The following is a 7985-nucleotide window of genomic DNA, read 5'->3' on the forward strand; positions in this document are numbered from 1 at the left end:
ACAAACTTGGTATCAGAGCTTTGGTTTCAAACCAAGGCCATTGCTTGCTATGTGTTTACTCTGTTAAGTATTGTTGTGTCTTAGGAACTACTGCGGATATAGGATTCTGTCATGTCTTTAAAACCGTCATCTTTTGATTTTAAAACATTCTGCCTACACCAATAGGATTGCGTCGAGTCAGTCATTGTATGTTGATTTGATGTTGTTAAATGTTAATTTTATTTCACTTGGGTGAACATTTTATTGCTGTTGATTTCTTGGGAAATCCTATATGTTGCTTGTTTTGTTCATACTTGGGTATGAAATATTTGTTATTTAAATTGTTGTTGTTCAATCTTAGGATATGGACAACGTTGTTCGTACTCGTGCTCGTGCTGCGGCAGAGCAAAAAGCTGTGGCTGATGATGCGATTTCCATGGAAGTCGATCAGAACGTACCACCTGTTCAGGCTAATGCTGGACGTGGTCGAGGTGGAGGTGCTGGCAGAGGTAGAGGTGCTGGTAGAGGCAGAGGAGCTGGTGCTGGTAGAGGTGGAGCTAGAGTACGCGGTGCAGCAGGTGTTCAGGCACCGAATGTGCAGCAGGCACCAGAGGTGCAACAAGTACCAAATATGCAAGCGTTCGACTTCACTACTTTCTTGGCTGGCGTTGTCGAGATGCAGAACAATCAGGCTCTACTGCAGAATCAGTGTAATATACTGGGTCAGTTAGCGCAGCAACAGCAACCTCAGGTTGGTGCTGTAGCTGGTATTGGTGGACTTGCTGGTGTCGGTCATATTCCAACAGACAGAGAGTTGGTGATGACCTACCTGAAGTTGAATCCGACTTCTTTTGATAGTACTGGGGATGCTCTTGACTTTTTGGAAGAATTTGAGTACAACAGTCAGAGGATTCAAGCTTCTGATCGTCAATCAGTGATGCTTGTGGAGATGTCGCTGAAGGGTCCAGCTAAGGACTGGTATCGTGATAACATCAGGCCAGTTATGGATACTTTGTCTTGGGCTGATTTTGTGATCAGGTTCAGAGGTTACTATCTACCCTTCTCTGTTACTGAGAGTTTCAGAGAAAAGCTGCTAAATTTGAAGAAGGGGGATAGATCAGTGACAGACTACACTACTGAGTTTGTACGTTTGGGGCGGTTTGCTACAGATCTACAGGGTGATCAAGAGCGAGTGAACGACCGTTATATTAGGGGTTTAGGCTCGGAGTTTCTCCCTTTGCTGATAGGGACAAACATGGAGTTTGCCCGGTTAGTGGATAGTGCGCGGCGGATGGAGAATTCGATGGTTCAGTTTGGGACGATCTCTGACCCTTTCCAGAATCAGAAGGGAAAGAGTGACGTTCCTAGTGGGGGGCAGCAGGCCCCAGTGCAGCATAGTAGTGGGAATTACTACAGTGGCTCTTCTCAGGCCAACAGGGGGAGTCGACGGACTCACAACAAAGGAAGGCATAGTGCCAGGAGTGTTCCGTACAGTTCCAGTAGTAGTGGGAGCAACCGTGGTTCAGGACGCGGGTACAGTGGTGGATCGAACATTCCATTCTGCCAGAATTGCAGACGTAGGCATTATGGTCAGTGCCAGTTAGCTCCTGGAGGTTGTTTCACTTGTGGCCAGCCGGGTCATTTTTCTAGGGAGTGTCCGACATCTGGGCAGCAGGTGTCTAACTCCAGTGTGGCGCAGTCATCTTATCAGCAGCAGAGACCTGCGTTTACACAGTCTGTAGGGTACTCTCAACCTGCAGCATCTTTTGGTGGCCAGCGGGGCCGTGGTTCTGGTGGTAGAGGTTTTGGTGGCCGTGGTAACGGAGGTAGAGGTTCCAACGGTTATGGTACTGGACAGAGTTCACAGCAGCAGCCGCAGGGTCAGGCCAGAGTGTTCGCACTCACTCCTCAAGATGCGCGTGCATCAAACGCTGTGGTGCAAGGTACCATCCCGATTTCTTTTACTGATGCTTTGGTATTATTTGATGCGGGTGCGACCCATTCGTTTGTTTCTACTTGTTTTGCTGGGAAATTGGGTAGAGCACCATCTGTTTTGAGTGAACCTCTAGCTGTGTCTACACCTATGTCTGAAGGTGTAGTAGTGGACGTCGTCTATCCTTCTTGTCATGTGGTTATTCAGGGTAGAGAATTATGTGCTGATTTGATTATACTTGACGTTCTTTCTTTTGATGTTATCTTGGGGATGGACTGGTTGTCACGCCATTATGCTTCTATTGACTGTCGAGGGAAGTCAGTCGAGTTCAGGATTCCAGGTGATCTACCTTTTTCCTTTCAGGGAGAAAAGGCAGAGACACCTAAGAATCTGATTTCCGCCATCAAGGCGAAGCGGATGTTAGGCAAGGGTTGCCAGGGTTTTCTTGCTGTGGTGCGTGATTTGGAGGTTGATAGTGGTGATATGCATAGTGTTCCGATAGTGAATGAGTTCACTGATGTGTTTCCAGAGGAATTGCCTGGATTACCACCTGATCGTGACATTGAGTTTTGCATTGATGTTGTTTCTGGTACAGCTCCGATTTCGATACCGCCGTATCGGATGGCTCCTGCAGAGCTGAAGGAGTTGAAGGACCAGTTACAAGAGTTGTTGGATAGCGGGTTCATCAGACCGAGTACTTCTCCGTGGGGTGCTCCAGTTCTGTTTGTAAAGAAGAAAGACGGTTCCTTTCGGCTGTGTATCGACTACAGACAGTTGAATAAGGCTACTGTCAAGAACAGATATCCTCTTCCTCGCATCGATGATCTGTTTGACCAGTTGCAGGGTGCGAAGTGTTTTTCCAAGATTGATTTGAGGTCTGGGTATCATCAGCTACGAATCCGTGATGTAGATGTGCCTAAGACTGCTTTTCGGACTCGTTATGGACACTTTGAGTTTCTGGTTATGTCCTTTGGTCTGACGAACGCACCAGCAGCGTTTATGGATATGATGAACAGAGTGTTCAAGCCGTTTTTGGATCAGTTTGTTATCGTATTCATTGATGACATTTTGATCTATTCTCGGAGTGAGGAGGAGCATGCTTATCATTTGAGGACTATACTACAGACGTTGCGTGAGCATCAGTTGTACGCTAAGTTCTCAAAATGTGAGTTCTGGTTGGATCAGGTTACCTTTCTAGGACACGTGGTGTCGAAAGATGGGATCAAGGTTGATCCGAAGAAGATTGAGGCGGTTATGGATTGGCAGAGGCCAAGGTCAGTTACCGAGATCAGAAGTTTTCTGGGTTTAGCTGGCTACTATCGTCGGTTCGTGCAAGATTTCTCCAGAATATCTGCACCTTTGACTAAACTGACACAGAAGGGTGTCAAGTTTGAGTGGACTGACAAGTGCGAGGCGAGCTTTGAGAAGCTCAAGGAGATTTTGACTACAGCTCCGGTTTTGGCATTGCCTTCTGGCATTGACGGTTTCACAGTGTATTGTGATGCGTCTCGGATTGGTTTGGGTTGCGTTCTGATGCAACATGGACAGGTGATTGCCTATGCTTCCAGACAGTTGAAGAAGCATGAGGTGAATTACCCTACTCATGATTTAGAGTTGGCAGCTGTGGTTTTTGCGCTGAAAATCTGGAGACATTATTTGTATGGTGCTACTTGTGAGATTTTCACTGATCATAAGAGTCTGAAATATATCTTTGATCAGAGAGAGTTGAACTTGAGACAGAGGAGGTGGCTAGAGTTGCTGAAAGACTACGACTGTACTATTCAGTACCATCCTGGTAAGGCTAATGTGGTAGCCGATGCGTTGAGTCGCAAGTCTTCGGGCAGTTTGGCTCATATTTCGGAGATTGGGCGTAGACCCATGGTGAGAGAGTGGCACAGGTTGATAACTTCGGGCTATGGTTTGCAGATTTCTCAGGCTGGATGTTTGTTAGCACAGCTTCAAGTGCAACCTGTTTTGATTGATCGGATCAAAGCTTTACAAGCCGAGGATCCACAGTTGAAACGGATTATTGAGGAGGTTCAGCAGGATGGAAATTCTGAGTTTACTTTTGTGGATGGTGTTCTGAGACATGGTTCGAGATTGTGTGTTCCGGATTCAGATGGTTTGAGGGACCAGATCTTGGAGGAAGCGCACAAGTCTTCTTATAGTGTTCATCCGGGTTCTACTAAGATGTACCATGATCTAAAGGGTACCTACTGGTGGAGCGGGATGAAGAAGGATGTCGCTGAGTATGTTTCTAAGTGTCTGACTTGCCAGCAGGTGAAGCTGGAGCACCAGAGACCATTTGGCTCTTTGCAACCACTACCTATTCCAGAGTGGAAGTGGGAGCGGATTGCTATGGATTTTGTGGTTGGTTTACCACGTACTCGACAGGGATACGATTCCATTTGGGTGATAGTTGACCGTATGACCAAGTCAGCTCATTTCCTTCCGATTAAGGTTTCGTATACTGCTTCGAGGTTGGCTCAGTTGTACATCGACAGGATTGTCAGTTTGCATGGTGTACCGGTTTCTATTGTTTCAGACAGAGGTTCTGTGTTTACTTCGAGGTTTTGGAAGGCGTTACAGGAATCCTTGGGTTCTCGGTTGGATTTCAGCACAGCTTTTCATCCTCAGACTGACGGTCAGTCTGAGAGGACTATTCAGACGTTGGAGGATATGCTCAGGATGTGTGTTCTCGATTTTCAGGGTAGCTGGGATACTCATTTGCCGTTGATTGAGTTTTCTTATAACAACAGTTACCACGCGAGTATCGAGATGGCGCCGTATGAGGCTTTGTACGGGCGCAAGTGTAGATCTCCTATCTGTTGGGAAGAGGTCGGAGAGCGTAAACTCTCGGGAGCGAAGATTATTCAGATTACCTCAGAGAAGGTACCGTTGATTAAGCGGAGGTTAGAGACTGATTTTAGTCGGCATAAGAGTTATGCTGATCCGAAGAGGAAAGACATTGAGTTCCAGGTTGGTGATTTCGTATTTCTTCGGGTTTCGCCTATGAAAGGCGTGGTTCGTTTTGGCGTCAAGGGAAAGTTGGCACCGAGATATATTGGTCCTTATGAGATTTCGGAGAGGATTGGAGCTGTGGCTTATCGTCTGGTTCTACCGCAAGACATGTCGTTAGTACATCCTGTGTTTCACGTTTCTATGTTGAGAAAGTTCATTTCTGATCCTTCGCACGTGATTGTGCCTCAGAGTGTTGAGATTGACCAGGTGCTGTCCTATGAGGAACAGCCAGTTGAGATTGTTGATACGCAGGTGCGTAAATTGCGGAACAAGGAGATTCCGATGGTCAAGGTTCTCTGGCGCAATCATTCTGTAGAGGAGTGTACTTGGGAGACCGAGTTGGATATGCGGAATCGCTATCCTTTTCTATTTCCGTGAGGTACAATATCTTGATTTCTGTGACTTTTATGATTTTACTTGTGTTATGTGTTGTTCTACTGTGAATTGCCTATCGTGTTAAATTCGAGGACGAATTTTTAATTAGTTGGGGAGAATGTAATATCCCGTAAAATTTTAAATTTATTTTGTTAATTTCCGACGTGGTTCCGGATGTGTTTTGAGGGGTATTTGAAGTTTCGTAGATTTTCGTGGTTCGATTCGTTTTGGTTCGGTTTAAAAAAAAAAGGGATTTCTTCTTGGTTTGTGGTTCAACCGTAGTGGTTGAACCACTTCTGGTTAACTCAGGTCTCAATCGAGACCTGAGAAATTATTTGTGATTCTCGTTCGAGAATCCAAGGATTCTCGAACGAGAATCCATTTGCAGGCCTGGTCTCGTTCGAGACCATGCCCTTTCTCGAACGGGATCAGGCCAAAAATGGCCATTCCCGTTCGAGAACAGTTTGTCCTTTTGGACCCCTTCGCCCAGCCCACTTCCGACCTATTTTCGACCTACTTCCTCTCGTTATATCAGCTCGACTTCTAAACAGAAAATCTTCACCACTCATCACTGAAACCCTAGCCGTTTTCCTCTTGTTGTTTCGCTGTTTATCGAAGCTGTTATCACCTTCCAAAGATCGCTGTTCAGTAAGTATTCTTGATCCTTTGAATTTCAGTTTACTTGTTTTAAACACCTTTCGGTTTTCTGATCCGTGTGTGTTCGTTTCTAGATCGAAACTGAAACCGTTTGATCTCAGACGTTCTAGACTCATGTACCTTCGATTCCCTATCTCGGTTTTGTTAAACGGTACGTAATCGATCTCGTTTCAATCGCCGTACGGTTTACGTTTTAAAGCTTTATAATTTCTGTTTTAGTTTTTTTGTTTCTGCCGTATGCCTTCTTCTTCTTGTGGCTTGATTTTGCTAAGATCATGATTGTGAATCATGGAATGCCAGTTAGTTGTATTTAGCTTTCGGTTGTGGATTGAATCCATAGTTTCGTAACCGTCATGTTCACAATTCTCGGTTTCGTTTATTATAAGTTACTGTGTTGCTTTGTTTAATTCTAAGTTCATAGGATCCATGGCTTTATTGCCATCCTTGGTGATTATAGTGATCCCTTATGATTGCTTATGTATTTTGGGTTGAGTTTGGTGTTGAAACATAGAAGGTTGGTAAGGTTCGGCAATGGCAGCATAGGTTTAGGCAAGGGTGGGAATTCCTTTTCTTTTGAAATGGAGAAGATGGCTTAATAGCCATTTTGATTACTTGAGTTATTTTGACCAAATCAACTAAACCCTTAAAGTTAGAATTTAGCAATTGTCTAATATTAACTTTTGAATTTAGATTTGATTTATAGTTATTAAATTGAAAACGATTGCTATTTATAAATTTAGCTAATATAATTACTCGGGTAATTATAATTAAATTCAAATTTCAAATTGGTTTAAATTGGCTAAATTACAATTTGGTCCCTAAACGTTTTAAAACTTATTTAACTTAAGTTTTTAATTAGTAATTTTATGTTTTGTTTTAATTATAAACAAAAGCAATTAAATTGATTTCGGATATCAAATTGACTAAAGTACAATTTAGTCCCTAATTGGCAAAAGTACGATTTAGTCCGTAAACTTTTATTAACTTAATATGATTGAGTTTTTGGGGTTGTAACTTGGGTTACTTGAAATTGAAGTTATTGAGTTCCGCTTTTAAAATGGATTATTATTTTGTTAATTTATTTTATAAATATAAACTTGGGTTTATATTGATAATTGTTTTGAGTCGGGTTAGACTTGGGTCACCCGACCAGTGAGGTTAGCTTGGTAATTATTGGTAACTCGGCTAACCCACTATTTGGAAATTATTTATTATTTAAAGTTATTAAATAATATCTATGAATTGGATTTTAAGCGGGAACTCAATAGACTTGTTTTAATTGGGCTTTATTACCTATTGGTTATATTTGTGTGTGCTTTGGATTGTTTATTCCGACATGTTATATGTGCTAGTCCTATGTGGTGTCTAGTACTCTTTAGAGTTAGGGTCTGATTTTAATAATTATTTTATTTGTCTAGACTCGTCTACTGTTCGTGCTTCAGAGGCGAACCAGAGTTAGTTGCTTGCCGGTATTTCACGTGGATTAGCAAGCAGTGAGTTTATATTTACTATTTACCGCTTTATTAAGTAAATTGTTATTTTAATATTAAATATATATACTGTACGTATATTTCGAACTGTTTTTATATTATGGCTCTTAGTTGGAACATGCTACCTAATGGGCATCATTAGGACTGCGTGCGCACCGGTATTGATCTGGGTAAGGTATATATGGAAATGTGGTAACTCGGTGTGAGCATAGCTCTCGGGACCAGGTAGAGTAACTCGGTGTTGCTCAGCTCTCGGGACTCTGGTATAAGTGTGGTCAGTGGTAACTCGGTGTAGCTCAGCTCTCGGGACCAGACCTATTGGATTATGATTATTATTTAGAATTGTGGATTAGGGTTCCAACTATTATCTGTAATATCGTTATTAAATGTTTTAAACGTTTTTAAAGGTTTTCCACTTAATAAATGTAAATAGTGGTATGAACTCATCTCAGTATATCTGACCCCGTTGTTTTCCAAATCTTTCCCAGGGTTATGATCTGAGAGAGTCTGGTGATCTCCGCATTTACTTT

At 42.9% G+C, this 7985-nt stretch overlaps 1 long non-coding RNA gene across 1 annotated transcript; it reads left to right on the forward strand.

Annotated features, from left to right (window-relative positions):
• The first annotated feature begins 5773 nt into the window (after positions 1 to 5773).
• Positions 5774 to 7458, forward strand: LOC126688228 (uncharacterized). Its single transcript, XR_007644208.2, has 3 exons — positions 5774 to 5956; positions 6040 to 6116; positions 7384 to 7458. It is a non-coding gene; the product is annotated as an uncharacterized LOC126688228 (long non-coding RNA).
• The last annotated feature ends 527 nt before the right edge of the window (positions 7459 to 7985 follow it).

This window comes from Mercurialis annua, linkage group LG6, assembly GCF_937616625.2.
Source record: "Mercurialis annua linkage group LG6, ddMerAnnu1.2, whole genome shotgun sequence".
Lineage (NCBI taxonomy): Eukaryota > Viridiplantae > Streptophyta > Magnoliopsida > Malpighiales > Euphorbiaceae > Mercurialis > Mercurialis annua.